The sequence below is a fragment of the Oryctolagus cuniculus genome, chromosome 5 (genome assembly GCF_051225735.1).
Source record: "Oryctolagus cuniculus isolate XC-2025 breed Fujian yellow rabbit chromosome 5, ASM5122573v1, whole genome shotgun sequence".
Classification (NCBI taxonomy): domain Eukaryota; kingdom Metazoa; phylum Chordata; class Mammalia; order Lagomorpha; family Leporidae; genus Oryctolagus; species Oryctolagus cuniculus.
In genome coordinates, this window is record NC_142871.1 from 97,401,635 (window position 1) to 97,422,162 (window position 20,528).

At 38.5% G+C, this 20,528-nt stretch overlaps 1 long non-coding RNA gene across 2 annotated transcripts in view; it reads left to right on the top strand.

Annotated features, from left to right (window-relative positions):
• LOC149126587 (uncharacterized) overlaps positions 1 to 20,528 on the top strand; it is a 122,698-nt gene that overhangs the window by 13,248 nt on the left and 88,922 nt on the right. The gene's annotated exons all lie outside the window — the stretch shown is intronic.

A 20,528-nucleotide genomic window follows, 5' to 3' on the forward strand; every position in this document is an offset into this window, starting at 1 on the left:
GAGAGGAAGGGAGAGAGGAAGGGAGGGAGGTAAAGAGAGAGGGCAAGGGTGAGGGTGAGGCAGAGGGAGAGGGAAAGAAGTTTCCCTTATCTGCTGGTTTGTTCCCCAAATGCCTGCAATAGCTAGGGCTGGGGTGCAGACAGGAGCTGGAATGCAATCCTGCTCTGCCACATAAGTGGTAGGAACTCACCTACTTGAGCCATTACTGCTGCCTCCTAGGATCTACATTAGCAAGAAGCTGGAGTTAGGAGCCAGAAATGGGAATCAAATCCAGGCTCTATGATATGGAATGTAGATGTCTTATCCACTAGAATGAGTATACTCTTCTCTCTCTCTCTCCCCCCCACCAAGTAATTTCTAAAAATGTTTATTTATTCATTTATTGGAAAGGTAAGGAGACAGAAAAGAGGACGAAACAGATAATTTCAAATAACTTCAATTGGTTCAATTGATCTCAGGCACTCCAATATGAGATGCAGATACCTTAACTGGTAGGCTAAACATCCCTCACTAGTTGATTATTTTAACCAAAAGTTTGATAAGATTATATTAGGAAGATGGGGTAAGTGAAGTAAGGTTGTTATTGATGGTGGTGTAGAGTGGTAGTTGTAGTATAATATAGCCTTCCTGTTTTGGAATATTAAGGAGCAGTGTTTAAAATTTATACACTAAGGAACTGACATTGTAACACAGCAGGTTAAGCTGCCACCTATGGAGGCCAGTAGCCCATATTAGAGTGCTGATTCAATTCCTGACTACTCTGCTTCTGATCCAGCTTTCTGTTAATGTGCCATGGAAGGCAGCATAATGGCCCATGCTACCCAGGTTGGAGACCTGGACGGAGTTCAGGATCCTGGCTTCATTGGCCCTGCCTGTTTCTTGTGGCCATTTGGAATGAACCAGTGGATGGAAGATCTCTCTTTCTCTGTCTCTCCCTTTCTCTGTCATTCTTCCTTACAAGTAAGTATTGCAAAAGAAAAATGGAATTAAAAAATAAGTTTTTAAAAAAGTTCAAACACTAAGGAATCGCAATGGAAGCACATTGTTTAGTGTTACAGAATTGAGTATGATAAAATTTGCTAAATGTATGAAGTTAGTTTCTTCTGGGGAATAGAGCTGGTTTTGGTAACAGTGAGGAAACAGTCTTTATTTTTTTATTACAGCTTTTTGGCGCTATTAAAAATTTTAAACTATGTGCTTGTATGAAATTTAAAACATGTATAAAAACATTTGTATTATTGTTTGGATAGACTAAGTTATGTCACAGTGACAAACTAAAAAATTTTAATAGCAAAATGCAAGCACAGTATATTTCCTATATGTGTTTCAGGTGCTAACGTAGGTTAGCAGAAGTCTGGTTTCTTTTTTTAAAAAAAATTTTTTTTTTGACAGGTAGAGTGGACATAGAGAGAGAGAGACAGAGAGAAAGGTCCTCCTTTTTCCATTGGTTCACCCTGCAACGGCTGCTGCGGCAGGCGCACTGCACTGATCCGAAGCCAGGAGCCAGGTGCCTCTCCTGGTCTCCCATGCGGGTGCAGGGCCCAAGGACCCGGGCCATCCTCCACTGCACAGCTGGGCCACAGCAGAGAGCTGGACTGGAAGAGGGGCAACCAGGACAGAATCCGGCGCCCTGACTGGGACTGGAACCCAGTGTGCTGGTGCCGTGGGAGGAGGATTAGTCTATTGAGCTGCAGCGCTGGTCGGAAGTATGGTTTCTATACTTCTGTAGTCACTCAGAAACCCAGGGATGGAAGCTCTGTGTCAACTGCATTGTCATAATCATTGCAGCCATTGGAAAAGGGATTTTGGAGGTTTCTAGTTGGCAGTTAAGTGCTGTGTCCCAGAAGTGCCACATTGTTCTTCTGTTCACCACTGATATTTCAGAATGACTCCCAACATTCCACTCAACAAGAATGCAAAGCAGTTCAGGATTTCATGGACACAAAAAGTGAGGAGAACCAAATATTGGGGAGCAAAATATGTATTAGCTGCATCTTTCCATATTGTTTTGGTCTTCCCTTCCCACTGTCTTTCTTCTCTCAACAATCTATAATCTACCTCTCAACCCCAGAAATCAGCCTTAATCCAAAGATTGTCTTTCGACCCTTTATGTCATAATGAAAATGCAGCCATAGTCTCATATATTGCCCTACATTTTGCTCTTGTTACTTAGCAATATCATGTGAGTATTCTCCAAGGGCAACACATGTTGATCTTGTTAACTGCCACATAATGTAGCATGAATTAACTGACATTTATTTATTTATTTTTAACTTTTATTTAATGAATATAAATTTCCAAAGTACAGCTTATGGATTACAATGGCTTCCCCCCCATAACATCCCTCCCACCCGCAACCCTCCCCTTTCCCACTCCCTCTCCCCTTCCATTCACATCAAGATTCATTTTCGATTCTCTTTATATACAGAAGATCAGTTTAACATACATTAAGTAAAGATTTCAACAGTTTGCTCCCACACAGAAACATAAAGTGAAAAATCATAGATGATTTTTTTAAATGATGATGAAATCAGATCAGACCTATTGTCATGTTTAATCCCAGTGAGAGTCAAGTTGGGAATTGATAATTTCTTCTTCTTTTTTTTTTTTTACAGAAGATCAGTTTAGTATACATTAAGTAAAGATTTCAACAGTGTGCACCCCCATAGAAACACAGAGTGAAATATACTGTTTGAGTACTCGTTATAGCATTAAGTCTCAATGTACAGCACATTAAGGACAGAGATCCTACATGAGGAGTAAGTGCACAGTGACTCCTGTTGTTGACTTTACAAATTGACACTCTTGTTTATGGCCTCAGTAATCTCCCCATGCTCCAGTCATGAGTTTCCAAGGCTATGGAAGCCCCTTGAGTTCTCCGACTCTTATCTTGTTTAGACAAGGTCATAGTCAAAGTGGAGGTTCTCTCCTCCCTTCAGAGAAAGGTACCTCCTTCTTAGATGACCTGTTCTTTCCACTGGGATCTCACTCACAGAGATCTTTCATTTAGGGTTTTGTTTTTTTTTTTTTTTTTTTTTTTTTTTTTTGCCTGAGTGTTTTGGCTTTCGATGCCTGAAATACTCTCATGGGCTTTTCAGCCAGATCCGAATGCCTTTAGAGCTGATTCTGAGGCCCGAGTGCTGTTTAGGACATCTGCTATTCTATGAGTCTGCTGAGTATCTTGCTTCCCATGTTGGATCATTCTCCCCTTTATTTATTCTATCGGTTAGTGTTAGCAGGTACTAGACTTGTTTATGTGCTCCCTTTGACTCTTAGTCCTTTCATTATGATCAATTGTGAACTGAAATTGATGACTTGGACTAGTGAGATGGCATTGGTACGTGCCACCTTGATGGGATTAAATTGGATTCCCCTGGTATGTTTCTAACTCTACCATTTGGGGCAAGTCAGCTTGAGCATGTCCCAAATTGTACATCTCTTCCCTCTCTTATTCCCACTCTTATGTTTAACAGGGATCACATTTCAGTTAAATTTCAACACTTAAGAATAACTGTGTATTAATTACAGAATTAAACCAGTCATATTAAGTAGAACAGACAAATAAACTACTGAAAGGGATAATGTATTGAGTTGTTCATTAACAGTCAGGGCTATGCTGATCAAGTCACCGTTTCTCATAGTGTCCATTTCACTTCAACAGGTTTCCTTTTTGGTGTTCAGTCAGTTGTCACCAATCAGGGAGAACATATGGTATTTGTCCCTTTGGGACTGGCTTATTTCACTGAACATGATGTGTTCCAGATTCCTCCATTTTGTTGCACATGACTGGATTTCGTTGTTTCTTACTGCGGTATAGTATTCTAAAGAGTACATATCCCATAATTTCTTTATCCAGTCTACCGTTGATGGGCATTTAGGTTGGTTCCAGGTCTTGGCTATTGTGAATTGTGCTGCAATAAATATTAGGGTGCAGACCACTATTTTTTTTTGCCAATTTAAATTCCTTTGGGTAAATTCCAAGGAGTGGGATGGCTGGGTCGAACGGTAGGGTTATCTTCAGGTTTCTGAGGAATCTCCAGACTGACTTCCATAGTGGCTTGACCAGTTTGCATTCCCACCAACAGTGGGTTAGTGTCCCTTTTTCCCCACATCCTCGCCAGCATCTGTTGTCGGTAGATTTCTGTATGTGAGCCATTCTAACCGGGGTGAGGTGAAACCTCATTATGGTTTTGATTTGCATTTCCCTGATTGCTAGTGACCTGAACATTTTTTCATGTGCCTGTTGGCCATTTGGATTTCCTCTTTTGAAAAATGTCTATTGAGGTCCTTTCCCATCTCTTGAGTGGGTTGTTTGTTTTGATGTTGTGGAGTTTCTTGATCTCTTTGTAGATTCTAGTTATTAACCCTTTATCTGTTGCATAGTTTGCAAATATTTTTTCCCATTCTGTCGGTTGTCTCTTCACTCTCCTGACTGTTTCTTTTGCAGTACAGAAACTTCTCAATTTGATGCAATCCCAAATGTTAATTTTGGCTTTGACTGCCTGTGCCTCCCGGGTCTTTTCCAGAAATTCTTTGCCTGTGCCAATATCTTGAAGGGTTTTTCCAAAGTTCTCTAATAACTTGATGGTGTCAGGTCGTAGATTTAGGTCTTTAATCCACGTTGAGTGGATTTTTGTGTAAGGTGTAAGGTAGGGGTCTTGCTTCATGCTTCTGCACATGGAAATCCAGTTTTCCCAGCACCATTTATTGAATAGACTGTCCTTGCTCCAGGAATTGGTTTTAGATCCTTGATCAAATATAAGTTGGCTGTAGATGTTTGGGTTGATTTCTGGTGTTTCAATTCTGTTCCATTGGTCTATCCATCTGTTTCTGTACCAGTACCATGCTGTTTTGATTACAACTGCCCTGTAGTATGTCCTGAAATCTGGTATTGTGATGCCTCCGGCTTTGTTTTTGTTGTACAAGATTGCTTTAGCCATTCGAGGTGTTTGTGTCTCCATATGAATTTCAGCACCATTTTTTCTAGATCTGAGAAGAATGTCTTTGGTATCTTGATTGGGATTGCATTGAATCTATAAATTGCTTTTGGGAGAATGGACATTTTGATGATGTTGATTCTTCCAATCCATGAGCATGGAAGATTTTTCCATTTCTTGGTATCCTCTTCTATTTCTTTCTTTAAGGTTTTCTAATTTTCATCGTAGAGATCTTTAACGTCCTTGGTTAAGTTTATTCCAAGGTATTTGATTGTTTTTGTAGCTATTGTGAATGGGATTGATCTTAGCAGCTCTTTCTCAGCCATGGCATTGCTTGTGTATACAAAGGCTGTTGATTTTTGTGCATTGATTTTATACCCTGCTACTTTGCCAAACTCCTCTATGAGTTCCAATAGTCTCTTAGTAGAGTTCTTTGGATCCTCTAAGTAAAGAATCATATCATCTGCAAAGAGGGATAGTTTGACTTCTTCCTTCTCAATTTGTATTCCTTTAATTTCTTTTTCTTGTCTGATGGCTCTGGCTAAAACTTCCAGAACTATGTTAAATAGCAGTGGTGAGAGTGGGCATCCCTGTCTGGTGCCAGATCTCAGTGGAAATGCTTCCAACTTTTCCCCATTCAATAGGATGCTGGCTGTGGGCTTTTCATAAATTGCTTTGATTATATTGAGGAATGTTCCTTCTATACCCAATTTGCTTAGAGTTTTCATCGTGAAAGTGTGTTGAATCTTACCGAATGCTTTCTCTGCATCTATTGAGATAATCATATGGTTTTTCTTCTGCAGTCTGTTAATGTGGTGTATCACATTGATTGATTTGTGCACATTAAACCATCCCTGCATACCAGGGATAAATCCCAGTTCGTCTGGGTGGATGATTTTCCTGATGTGTTGTTGTATTCTATTGGCGAGAATTTTATTGAGGATTTTTGCGTCTATGTTCATCAGGGATATTGGTCTGTAATTTTCTTTCAGTGCTGCATCTTTCTCTGGCTTAGGGATTAAGGTGATGCTGGCTTCATAGAAAGAATTTGGGAGGATTCCCTCTTTTTCGATTGTTCTGAATAGTTTGAGAAGAAATGGAGTTAGTTCTTCTTTAAATGTCTGGTAGAATTCAGCAGTGAATCCATCTGGTCCTGGGCTTTTCTTTGTTGGGAGGGCCTTTATTACTGTTTCAATTTCTGTTTCAGTTATGGGTCTATTTAGGTTTTCTATGTCTTCATGGTTCAATTTAGGTAGATTGCATTTGTCCAGGAATCTATCCATTTCTGATAGATTTTCTTGTTTGCTGGCATACAAGTCCTTGTAGTAATTTCTGATGATTCTTTTTATTTCTGTGGTGTCTGTCGTTATGTTTCCTTTTTCATCTCTGATTTTATTGATTTGGGTCTTTTCTTTTTTTAGTTAGTTGGGCGAATGGGGTGTCAATTTTGTTTATTTTTTCAAAAAACCAGCTCTTCGCTTGGCTGATTTTTTGTAATGATTTTTTTGGATTCAATCCTGTTAATTTATTTTATGATTTTAATTATTTCTCTTCTCCTACTAAATTTGGGTCTGGTTTGCTGCAGTTTTTCTAGGTCCTTGAGATGTGCTGAAAGCTCATCTATTTGGTGCCTTTCCAATCTTGGTATAGGCCCCTATTGCTATAAACTTGCCTCTCAATACTGCTTTTGCCGTATCCCATAAGTTTTGATATGTTGTGTTGTTATCCTCATTTACTTCCAGAAAGTTTTTGATTTCTCTTTTGATTTCTTGAATGACCCAGTGTTCATTCAGGAGCATGTTGTTCAGTCTCCATGTGTTTGCATACTTTCTGGGATTTCCTGAGTTGCTAATTTCCAGCTTCATTCCGCTGTGGTCTGAGAAGCTGCATGGTATGATTCTAATTCTTTTAAATTTGCTGAGACTTGCTTTATGACCTAGTATGTGATCAATCCTAGAGAAGGTTCCATGCACTGCTGAGAAGAATGTAAAGTCTTTACATGTAGGATTGAAAGTTCTGTAGATATCTGTTAGATCCATTTGGGCAATAGTGTCGATTAAATCTGCTGTTTCCTTGTTTATCTTCTGTCTGGATGTTCTATCTGTTTCTGAGAGTGGAGTATTGACGTCCCCCAGTACTATTGTATTGGAATCTAAGTCTCCCTTTAAGTCCCTTAACATATCTTTTAAATAGACTGGTGCCCTGTAATTAGGTGCATATACATTGATAATTGTTATATCTTCCTGTTGAATTGAACCCTTAATCATTATATAGTGCCCCTCTTTGTCTCTCTTAACAGTTTTTGTATTAAAGTTTATTTTGTCTGATAGTAATATGGCTACACCTGCTTTTTTTGGTTTCTGTTGGCATGGAACATCTTTTTCCAGCCTTTCACTTTCAGTCTGCATGCCTCTTTGTTAGAGAATTGTGTTTCTTGTAGGCAGCAAATAGTTGGGTGTTGTTCCTTAAGCCAGTCAGCCAATCGGTGTCTTTTAACTGAGGAGTTAAGTCCATTAACGTTTAATGTGACTATTGATACATAGTGACTTTGCCCTGCCATTTTCCCGGAAATATTTTCTAGTATATGCTTTGAGCTTCCCATGCTCTTTTACTGGTAGGTGTTCTTCCTTTCCCTTCTTTCATATTGATGGCCGTGTTTCTGTGTTTCTGAGTGTAGCACATCTTTAAGTATCTTTTGCAGGGCCGGACGTGTGGCGGCAAAGTCTTTCAATTTCTTTTTGCTATGAAAGGTCTTTATTTCACCTTCATTCAAAAATGATAGCTTAGCAGGATATAATATTCTGGGCTGGCAATTTTTCTCTCTTAGCACCTGTGCTATGTCTCACCATTCCCTCCTAGCCTGTAGTGTTTCTGATGAAAAGTCTGCTGTGGGTCTGATTGGAGATCCTCTGAGAGTAATCTGACATTTCTCTCTTGCACATTTTAGGATCTTTTCTTTATGTTTCACTGTGGTGAGTTTAATTACAACGTGTCGTGGTGAGGATCTCTTTTGGTCATGTTTACTGGGGGTTCTATGAGCTTCCTGTACTAGGATGTCTCTGTCCTTCTCCAGACCCGGAAAGTTCTCTGCTAGTATCTCACTAAAAATGCCTTCTAATCCTTTCTCTTTCTCCATGCCTTCAGGAACTCCTAGAACCCGAATGTTGGTTTTTTTAATAGTATCCTGTAGATTCCCCACAATAGTTTTTAGATTTCTAATTTCCTCTTCTTTTCTTTGTTCTGACTGTATCCTTTCCTGTTCTCTGTCTTCTAAGTCTGATATTCTCTCTTCTGCTTCACCCATTCTGTTTTTAAGGCTCTCTAATGTGTTTGTCATTTGATCTATTGAGCTCTTCATTTCATTTTGATTTCTCTTCACTATCACACTTTCCTGCTCTACTAGTTTCTGCATTTCATTTTGATTCTTCCTTAAAATTTCATTTTCACAAGAGAGATTCTCAATCCTGTCCAATAAGGATTTCTGTAGTTCAAGGATTTGCTTTTGAAAACTTCTAAATGTTCTTATCATTAATTTTTTGAAATCCGTATCTTGCATTTCTTCTATCTCATCATCTTCATAATCTTGGCTTGGGGTGTTTTGTTTATTTGGAGGCATCATAATGTCATTGTTGTTCTTGTTCCCTCGATTTCTGTGTTTATTGCTTGGCATGGTTAATTCTGTTTCACTGTGAGGTTTTTTTTTTTTTTTTTATTATACTGTGTCCATGTTAAGTGTACTGCCTGCTGTTGGAGGAGCCTTGGAGGCTTGAGATGGGTGTGGCCTGAGAGCTCTGCTTGGTTCTTCAGGGTTATAGGTGTGCAAAGGTGACACCCTCAGGTTATGTGTGGTAAATCTCTCTTTATTTATTTATTTATTCATTTATTTATTTTATTTTATTTTATTTTTTGTTCAGGAGGTAAGTAATACTGCAAGGCTGAGCAGAATGGATGGTATTTAGCTTCGCTGGCTTCTATCCAAAGAGTCCTGGGGACTCCCACTTGGTTGCCTAGGCTACTGAATTGTGGTCTTTAACTCTCCCTTTTTATTATGTATATCCCAGCTCTTTGTCTCTTGCTTGCCTTTGCAAGGTTGGTGGAGAGTGGAACTTGTCTGTACCAGTAAGCCCCCACCTATTTATTTATTTATTTATTTATTTATTTTTCCTTCTCTCCTGTAGTCTGTTGGACTTTCCCGCTTCAAAACCCGTGTCCCTCTAAAATTCTGTCCACCGTTTCCCTGCCAGTGTCTCCGGTTACTAAGCTCACCTCCGCTTCCAGCGCCGATGTGTGGACTCGGAGCCCTGGGCGTCTCTCCTCTCCCCACTGGTTTCTTTGTCACCCAACTGACTTTTATTTAATCAATCTCCTATTGATGAACATTTGAGATATTTCTGGACTTTGTCACAATAAGCAGAACAGTAATGGACATTCTTAAGTCTTCATATATTAGGACTTTACCCTTTAAGATGATTCATAGAAGTAGAATTATTGCATAAAAGGGTAACAGATTATGCTTTATCCAAGAAATTACTTTATTAACATTTTTTGATTAACATGCAACATTCATATGTTTTTATGAGATCTAGTGTAATATTTTAACACTTATATTTAATAGAAACCAATCTAACCAGGCAACTAGCATTTCCATTTCTTTTTTTTTTTGCATTTTCATTTCTTTATCTTTTGTTTGCACTTGGAATTTCCAGCTCTAGTTAGTTTCCTATAAAGTAATAAAGATCTATATTTCTACCAGTAAAAATCAGATTGCCCATTTATAGGCATGCTCATCAGCACTATGTAATCTTTCTTTTTCTAAAGTGGCGGATTTCCAGTTTAATTAAGAAGGTATAATGGGGTGGGGTGGACATTTGATGGTGGGGTTAAGATCCTTAGCACACCTGTGTCCCATATCAGAGTGCCTGTGTTTGAGTTCCAGCTCTGTTTCTGATTCCAGCTTCTTGCTAATGTACACTTTGGGAAGTAGTAGTGATGGTTTAAGTATTTGGGTCCATGCCACCCACATGGTGGACCAGATTGAGTTTGGGGTTCCTAGCTTAGATCTGGCCCAGCCTTGGCTGTTGCAGCCATTTGGGAAGTGAACCAGTGGATGAAGATTCTCTCTCTCTCTCTCTCTCTCTCTGTGCCTATGCTTTTCAAATAAAATGAAAATAAATAAGAAAGATATGACAAATGTACTTGAAGTGACAGATTTTTAAGAGAATATGTAGGCTGGCACCGTGGCTCACTAGGCTAATCCTCTGCCTTGCGGCACCGGATTCTGGGGTGCCGATTCTGTCCAGGTTGCCCCTCTTCCAGGCCAGCTCTCTGCTGTGGCCAGGGAGTGCAGTGGAGGATGGCCCAAGTGCTTGGGCCCTGCACCCCATGGGAGACCAGGATAAGTACCTGATTCCTGCCATCAGATCAGCGCGGTGTACCGGCCACAGTGCGCTGGCCGTGGCAGCCATTGGAAGGTGAACCAACGGCAAAAGGAAGACATTTCTCTCTGTCTCTCTCTCTCACTGTCCACTCTGCCTGTCAAAAAAAAAAAAAAAAGAGAATATGTAAACTGGATAAAAATTGTCAGGGTAATAAACAATTTTTGATTGAGAAGCAGCTCTTGAACCAAAAGGAAGTCTAAGATCATTCCAGAAGAGAAGAACATAAATAACCTCCAAGAGGCAGGGGTGCTGCTGCCTAGTTTTCTGAACATTATGACCTACCCACTTAGAACACACATGGGACAGTGGTCGAAAAAATGTTGGACTGGTTAGATTGAGAGAGGACAGAGCGTGTATTCTGAGACTTGGAATGGAATACTTGGATGTCTTTACAGAAAAGTGATGTAACAGAAAGAGGTGCTTCAAAGAATATTTTGGCATGAGACTTCAGGTACATTAAGTGGAGATGTTCTGGATGCTTGTTGGAGTAACAGGCATAATGGTAGGTTTAAATGTCCCAGTCAACATTTTCTTATATTTACCAGACATAATTTTGCTAAAAGCAAGAATATAGTAACAGAGTTTTTCTTTTAAAATCCTTGAAAAGTTGGAATGGTGGAAAACAAAATGTAAATGTTAAGAAAATAGAAGCTGTATGTACAAGTAAAGGAATGAATAAAATGAAATCACACCATGGGATTATGAATTGAGAAGAAAGCAACTTTAGTCAGTGAAAGTTGGCAAATTTGGCAGATATCCTTCTGGGCAAACACAGCTGTCAGAAAATGGGAGAACTTGAAGTAAAAGTATCTCCTAAGATGAGTAACATAATGTACAGCTGCCACATGAAGGAAAATTTTAATATAGGTTACACTTTATACATATTTTTACCTATATATATATAACATTACTATAATTTGTTTGTGATTTAGATTGTTTAGATTTTTACAATTGCATATCTTTTGGAAATCTTATTTCAGTCTATGAGGAAAGTAGGAATGCTGAATTTAGAATGTGGAGTCAGGGGTGGGAAGTGCTGTGGCATAGTAGGTAAAACCAACTGTCAAGTAGAGTATTAGGATTTAGAACTGATTGTTTAATCAGTGGTGACCAGAGATGAATTACTTAACCATGATTGACCCCTGCAGCCCATGCTCATCTCTTGCTGGAATCTGGCATTTTATAGAAGATATTTTAAGAGATGCTCACTTTATGCAACCTTTCTTCAGGCTGGTGTACTCAGGTGGTTTGTTCATAGCACGTTGTTCATACATCTTTTCCTTTCTTTATCCTGCCACTCATTTTCAATCTCCAAATTCAACACCTTATCTAAGACCCTGGTCAAACTTCTTCCACATGGTCTTTCTTATAGTTCTAACCATGGTGGTCTCACTTTCTCTGAATTCCTAGACACTTAGCAACTGTTTCATTGAATTCACACTTCATTATTGGACAGGGTCTTACTGAACTCTGGATATGTCATTAACATGAATCTTCTTACTTAGCATGCAGATTTTTGAAAGTGGAACAATTTTATGGTAGAAATTCTAGGTACATAATAAATGCATGATTATTCAATGTTTTTTAAATGTTCAACATTTTCACTTAACCTCTGGAGCTGTTTCAGATTTGTTTGGTATAGGTTCTAAGCTGCTAACAGGAAGAGAATAATTCTATCTGCCTTCCTAATGATGACCATACAAATTAGAAATGATCATCTTTGCTTTTAAGAGAGTGATTCACACTTTCAGTTAGAAATGACATTTTTGTAATATAAACTGTTGCAATTATATAATTAAGCATATAGTATTTATACTAATTATAAATTTCATTAAGTATAACCATTGGGAACAGAATATACTCACTAATGTCCTATTTCTTTTGCTTCTTAATTTGATTACTAGGGTGATCTATTTCCTACGTGGAGTGGAAAATATCTAGTGACAAAACTATTTCAAAATTGAATCATGGTCTTGAAAACTCCTTGAAGGATGATATTGTTTTCTTTTCCTGTTATATATATATATATATATATATATATATATTCCATTTATAAACTGTGGGGAGATTAGAACCCATGTTTTTATAAGATTGGGTATAGCCCTAACAGGTATAATCTTTTTTAGACTAGAAAGCACTGATTAATTTCTCTACTTAATTCAGCCTCTAAAAAATTCTATTTGCTGTTATTTTGACATTGTCTGAGAAATGTGGATATAGGCAGTGGTATTTTTGTAAAAAAATCTAAAATATGGTTTTAAATGAAAAATACTATAAAATCAAAAAATTAAACAATGAAAACCATTCTACAATACAGAGCATAGGTGACTTTAGTAAAAATTGTTCTAAAATTGAGTGGAACTAGAAACTGGGAAAGTCAGTTAATGAATTGCTCTGAATCCTTGAAAGTGAGATTTACAATGTTGGGGACTAAATGCGTGTGTCTTCCCAAAACTGATACATTGAAATTCTGACTTCCAAAGATATGGATTTTTTTTTAACTTTTATTTAATGAATATAAATTTCCAAAGTACGACTTATGGATTACAATGGCTTCCCCCCCATAACGTCCCTCCCACCCACAACCCTCCCCTTTCCCACTCCCTCTCCCCTTCCATTCACATCAAGATTCATTTTCGATTATCTTAATATACAGAAGATCAGCTTAGTATACATTAAGTATGGATTTCAACAGTTTGCTCCCACACAGAAACATAAAGTGAAAAATAATAGATGATTTTTTTTAATGATGATGAAATCAGAGCAGACCTATTGTCATGTTTAATCCCAGTGAGAGTCAAGTTGCGAGTTGATAATTTCTTTTTTTTTTTTTTTACAGATGATCAGTTTAGTATGCATTAAGTAAGGATTTCAACAGTTTGCACCCCCATAGAAACACAAAGTGAAATATATTGTTTGAGTACTCGTTATAGCATTAAATCTCAATGTACAGCACATTAAGGACAGAGATCCTACATGAGGAGTAAGTGCACAGTGACTCCTGTTGTTGACTTTACCAATTGACACTCCTGTCTATGGCATCAGTAATCTCCCTGGCACCAGTCATGAGTTTCCAAGGCTATGGAAGCCCTCTGAGTTCTCTGACTCTTATCTTGTTTAGACAAGGTCATAGTCAAAGTGGAGGTTCTCTCCTCCCTTCAGAGAAAGGTACCTCCTTCTTTGATGACCTGTTCTTTCCACTGGGATCTCACTCACAGAGATCTTTTGCCAGAGTGTCTTGGCTTTCCATGCCTGAAATACTCTCATGGGCTTTTCAGCCAGATCCGAATGCCTTTAAGGCTGATTCTGAGGCCAGAGTGCTATTTAGGACATCTGCCATTCTATGAGTCTGCTGAGTATCTCACTTCCCATGTTGGATCACTCTCCCCTTTATTTACTCCATCGGTTAGTGTTAGCAGGTACTAGACTTGTCTATGTGCTCCCTTTGACTCCCAGTCCCTCCACCATGACCAACTGTGAACTGAAATTGATCACCTGGAACAGTGAGATGGCATTGGTACATGCCACCTTGATGGGATTGAATTGGAATCCCCTGGTATGCTTCCAACTCCACCACTTGGGGCAAGTCAGCCTGAGCATGTCCCAAATTATGCATCTCTTCCCTCTCCCATTCCCACTCCCATGTTCAACAGGGATCACATTTCAGTTAATTTTCAACACTTAAGAATAACTGTGCATCAATTACAGAACTAAATCAGTCATATTAAGTAGAACAGATAAAAAAAACTACTAAGAGGGATAATGTATTAAGTTGTTCATTAACAGTCAGGGCTATGCTGATCAAGCCACCGTTTCCCATAGTGTCCACCTCACTCCAACAGGTTTCCATCTTGGTGTCCAGTCAGTCGTCACCGATCAGGGAGAACATATGGTATTTGTCCCTTTGGGACTGGCTTATTTCACTCAGCATGATGTGTTCCAGATTCCTCCATTTTGTTGCAAATGACTGGATTTCGTTGTTTCTTACTGCGGTATAGTATTCTAAAGAGTACATATCCCATAATTTCTTTATCCAGTCTACCGTTGATGGGCATTTAGGTTGGTTCCAGGTCTTAGCTATTGTGAATTGAGCTGCAATAAACATTAGGCTGCAGACCGCTTTTTTGTTTGCCAATTTATATTCCTTTGGGTAAATTCCAAGGAGTGGGATGGCTGGCTAAACAGACCCATAACTGAGACAGAAATTGAAACAGTAATAAAGGCCCTCCCAACAAAGAAAAGCCCAGGACCAGATGGATTCACTGCTGAATTCTACCAGACATTTAAAGAAGAACTAACTCCAATTCTTCTCAAACTATTCAGAACAATCGAAGAAGAGGGAATCCTCCCAAATTCTTTCTATGAAGCCAGCATCACCTTAATTCCTAAGCCAGAGAAAGATGCAGCACTGAAAGAGAATTACAGACCAATATCCCTGATGAACATAGATGCAAAAATCCTCAATAAAATTCTCGCCAATAGAATGCAACACATATCAGAAAGATCATCCACCCAGACCAAGTGGGATTTATCCCTGGTATGCAGGGATGGTTTAATGTGTGCAAGACAATCAATGTGATACACCACATTAACAGACTGCAGAAGAAAAACCATATGATTATCTCAATAGATGCTGAGAAAGCATTTTATAAAATACAACACCCGTTCATGATGAAAACTCTAAACAAACTGGGTTTGGAAGGAACATTCCTCAATACAATCAAAGCAATCTATGAAAAATCCACAGCCAACATCCTATTGAATGGGGAAAAGTTGGTAGCATTTCCACTGAGATCTGGCACCAGACAGGGATGTCCACTCTCACCACTGCAATTCAATATAGTTCTGGAGGTTCTAGCCAGAGCTATTAGGCAAGAAAAAGAAATTAAAGGGATACAAATTGGGAAGGAAGAACTCAAACTATCCCTCTTTGCAGATGACATGATTCTGTATTTAGGGGACCCAAAGAACTCTACTAAGAGACTATTGGAACTCATAGAAGAGTTTGGCAAAGTAGCAGGGTATAAAATCAATGCACAAAAATCAACAGCCTTTGTATACACAGACAATGCCATGGCTGAGGAAGAACTTCTAAGATCAATCCCATTCACAATAGCTACAAAAACAATCAAATACCTTGGAATAAACTTAACCAAGGACGTTAAAGATCTCTACGATGAAAATTAGAAAACCTTAAAGAAAGAAATAGAAGAGGATACCAAGAAATGGAAAAATCTTCCATGCTCATGGATTGGAAGAATCAATATCATCAAAATGTCCATTCTCCCAAAAGCAATTTACAGATTCAATGCAATACCAATCAAGATACCGAAGACCTTCTTCTCAGATCTGGAAAAAATGGTGCTGAAATTTATATGGAGGCACAAGAGACCTCGAATAGCTAAAGCAATCTTGTACAAGATAAACAAAGCCGGAGGCATCACAATACCAGATTTCAGGACATACTACAGGGCAGTTGTAATCAAAACAGCATGGTACTGGTACAGAAACAGATGGATAGACCAATGGAACAGAATTGAAACACCAGAAATCAACCCAAACATCTACAGCCAACTTATATTTGATCAAGGATCTAAAACTAATTCCTGGAGCAAGGACAGTCTATTCAATAAATGGTGCTGGGAAAATTGGATTTCCACGTGCAGAAGCATGAAGCAAGACCCCTACCTTACGCCTTACACAAAAATCCACTCAACATGGATTAAAGACCTAAATCTACGACCTGACACCATCAAGTTACTAGAGAACATTGGAGAAACCCTTTAAGATATTGGCACAGGCAAAGAATTTCTGGAAAAGACCCGGGAGGCACAGGCAGTCAAAGCCAAAATCAACTATTGGGATTGCATGAAATTGAGAAGTTTCTGTACTGCAAAAGAAACAGTCAGGAGAGTGAAGAGACAACCGACAGAATGGGAAAAAATATTTGCAAACTATGCAACAGATAAAGGGTTAATAACCAGAATCTACAAAGAGATCAAGAAACTCCACAAAAACAAAACCAACAACCCACTTAAGAGATGGGCCAAGGACCTCAATAGACATTTTTCGAAAGAGGAAATCCAAATGGCCAACAGGCACATGAAAAAAAGTTCAAGGTCATTAGCAATCAGGGAAATGCAAATCAAAACCACAATGAGGTTTCACCTCACCCCGGTTAGAATGGCTCACATGCAGAAATCTACCAACAACAGATGCTGGCGAGGATGTGGGGAAAAAGGGACACTAACCCACTGTTGGTGGGAATGCAAACTGGTCAAGCCACTATGGAAGTCAGTCTGGAGATTCCTCAGAAACCTGAAGATAACCCTACCATTCGACCCAGCCATCCCACTCCTTGGAATTTACCCAAAGATATGGATATTAAGAGGCAAAAACTATGAGATAATAGGATCACAAGGGTTGAGTCTTCACAAGTGGGATTTGCTCTTATATGAAAAACTCAGGAGGCTGGCATTGTGGCACAGCATGGTTAAGCTGCCACTTGGGAGGCTACATCCTATACTGCAGTGCCTGTAGTCCAGTCCTGCCTCCGCGTCTGATCCAACTTACTGCTAATGGAGGCAGCAGATGATATCCCAAGTACTTTGGTCCCTGCCTCTCATTTGGAAAATCTGGATGGAGTTCCTGGCTCCTGACTTTAGCTTGGCCCAGTCCCAGCTGTGTGGGCAGTCGAGAATTGAACCAGCAGAATGGAACGACCACTCTCTCTCTCTCCTTGTCATTCCCTTTCTCTCCAGTGCTCTCCCTTTCAAATCAATCAATCTTTAAAAAAGAAAGAAAAAGCACAGGGCTTCCTGTTTTCTGCCCTCCGCCATGTGAAAATACTGTGAGAAGGTAGCCATCTGCAAACTAGGACCAGGTCTGTCAGCAATTTGATCTTGGACTTCTCAGCACTTGGAACCATAGGAAATAAATGTTTAAATCCTTTAGTTCCTGGTAATTTGTTGTAGCAGCCTGCACAGACAAAAGCAACCTAAATATTTGTTCTGGGTGTTATATTTGTCCTGGTCTGAGTCTGTTATGCTCTAAAGACCTCTGGTTTTGAGAAGCTTTTTTTTTTTTCTTTATTTTGCCCATGGAACAGACAGTCTTATATGCCTCTTCTCTCATGCTCCACAGCAAAGTGTTCTCTGTACTTCCTCATATGCCCATTCCCACCTTCCACTTGACAGTGCTAGTCACAATATATAGCAATTGCAGCCAGAAAGAATTTTTCACATTCTTCTGGGTTCGACTTCCATACATGCAGAGATTTCATTTATATCCCCAGTGCCAGATGCTGTAGAGGTAGAGCATCTACTGCTTAATGAACCTCATAATCAGTCAACAGAAAATCATAAAACACATGAAGATGCCAATGTAATGAGTGCTGGGCCAGTGGACTCAAGTGTTATGGAACTGAGAGAAGGGCCAGAAAATACTGCAAAGTATTAGATTTCGAGGTAGAGGAGATCAGGTATGAAAGGGCAGGACCTTCTGGGAAGTGAAAACAGCAGTGTCAAGGGCACCAGAACCTGAAACGTGGGCTTGAGCAAAGAGCTGGGCAAAGATATGGGGGAGGGGTGTAGACAATTGGAAGTATTAATCAGAAGCTGAAGTCTTAAATGTCAATCAGATCCTATTTTTTTGTTTTACTCTTTGTCTTTTACATATGCATCAGTATTAACTCTGTCTCCCGTAAATTAATGAATTGCCTGGAGTTGAGAGATAGATGTCTACTTCCTCTGTATTTCCCTAGTGATCATGAAGCAAGTCTTTGTTAGATGCTGATTACGTGCACAGTATTATGTTAAATTCAGATTACTTGATAGATTTCAATTCTCTAATAACAACTCTCTACTTAGAATCATTAATTTTCTGATATAAAGATTCTGTTATTTAAAAATTAAATTTAAAAAAAAATTTCTTTGTATATTAAGATGTATAATATGATGTTATAGCATACACATAGATAGTAAAATGGTTGGCATATTGAAGCAAATTAACATCCACCAATATAGTTATTCTATTTTTCATTTTTATGTGTAAGAGCAGTTAAAAATCTCCTCCTTTAGCCTGAATCTCAAACACAGTACACTTCTATTATCTCTGGTCCTCAAGTTGTGCATTAGATCTCTATACTTGTTAATGCCATGTTTCTGCTACTTTGTGTCCTTTGACCTACATCTCCCTGTCCTGCTATAATGATTGCTTTAGTCTTTATCTCTGTCAATAATTTTTATGTAAATAATTAGAATATTTTACTAATAATATAATAACATGTAAATGTGTATTGTTTTTTCTTGTATGTTTAAATTTGGAATACTCTTTTGATACCTAGGACAGGCAACTTTTTAAATTTTGGAAAATTTTTTTACTCATCTCAATCATCACAATACTTGTTATTGTAGTCACAGTTTAGAGTCAACATGTAAATACTTTCCTGGAATATGTAATTATAGTGATTTAAGGAGACAGTAGTTTAATACCACTATGTAATATATATTATTTATGTATTTCAGAAGTGTAGTAGTTAACTCATATTTTGCTAAATCAAAGTTATTGGAAAAACTTAACATAAATATGACATTTAAGAGGCTCATAGTTGAATACTTTTGTAAAAAGCCACTCTCCATTTGGCATTTTGAAAATGTCGATTTTTTTAAAAAAGATTTTATTTTTATTTATTTGAAAGCATCACAGAGAGAGGGAGAGAGAGAGGGAAAGAGAGAGAGGGGTCTTCCCTCTGCTGGTTCACTCACCAAATGGCAGCAGCAGCTGGAGCTGAGCCGATCTGAAATCAGGAGCAAGGGGTTTCTTCTGTCTCTCCCACGAGAGTGCAAGGACCCAACTTGGGCCATCCTCTGCTGCTTTTCCAGGCAAATTAGCAGGCAGCTGAATTGGAAGTGGAGCAGCTGGGACTTGAAGTGGTGCCCATATGGGATGCTGGTACTGCAAGCTGGGGCTTTAACTTACTGTACCACAGTGCTGGCCCCAGAAAATGTAGATTCTTGTCAGTTGCAATGGGTGGATGGTGCATATCCTCTTTAAGGAGAATCCAAAAAGATTTGTCATGACAAAACACAAATTATATTTTAACTTTAGGATGTAAGTACAAAGTGTATTTCTTTGGCAGATAATAGTTGTATATCTTTGTAGGATACAGTGTGGTGTTTCAGTGCCTTTTTTTCATTGGATATTGATCAACTTGGGGTTTTCCATCATCTCAGACATTTATCATTTCTTTGTGATGGCAATATTCAAAATTCTTTCTTTTAGCTATATTGAATTTTACAGCACAATATTGCTGACTATAATCATCTTCTGCATAATAGAATATCAGAATTATTCCTCCTGTATGGCTTTGACTTGGTACCTAATATTCCATCTCTCCTCATTCTCTGCCTCCTGCCCCTAGCCTCTGTTAACCACTAGTCTGATTTCTGCTTCTATGAGCTCAGCATCTTTAGTTTCCACATGTGAAGAAAATCATACAGTATTTTAAAAAATATTTATTTATTTTAAAAACTATTTTGATTTATTTATTTATTTTTAAAATTGTTTTGATTTCTACTTCTATGAGCTCAGCATCTTTCATTTCCACATGTGAATAAAATCATACAGTATTTTTAAAAATATTTATTTTAAAAATTATTTTGATTTATTTTTAAAATTGTTTTATTTATTTAAAAGGCAAGTTATATATATGTTATATACTTATATACACACATATGTACACACATATATATATATATACATACATGTATCTATCTATCTATCTATCTATCTATCTATCTATCTATCTATCTATGTCTTCCATCTGCTGGTTCATTACCCAGATGGCCACAATGGCCAGAGTTTGGTTGATCCAGAGCCAAGAGCCAGGAGCTTCATCTGGGTGGCCCATGTGTGTGCAGGGACTCATGGACTTGGGCCATCCACTGCTGCTTTCTCAGGCCATCATCAGAGAGCTGGATTGGAAGAGTACCAGCCAGGACATGAACTGGTGCCCATATGGGTTGCTGGTGCCCCAGACAAGACTTAACCTAGATTTAACTTAACCCCAAACAATACTTAGCACTGGCCCCAGTATTTGTCTTTTTGTGCATGGTTTTTTTCACATAACATTGTGATCTCCTGATCTACCCAT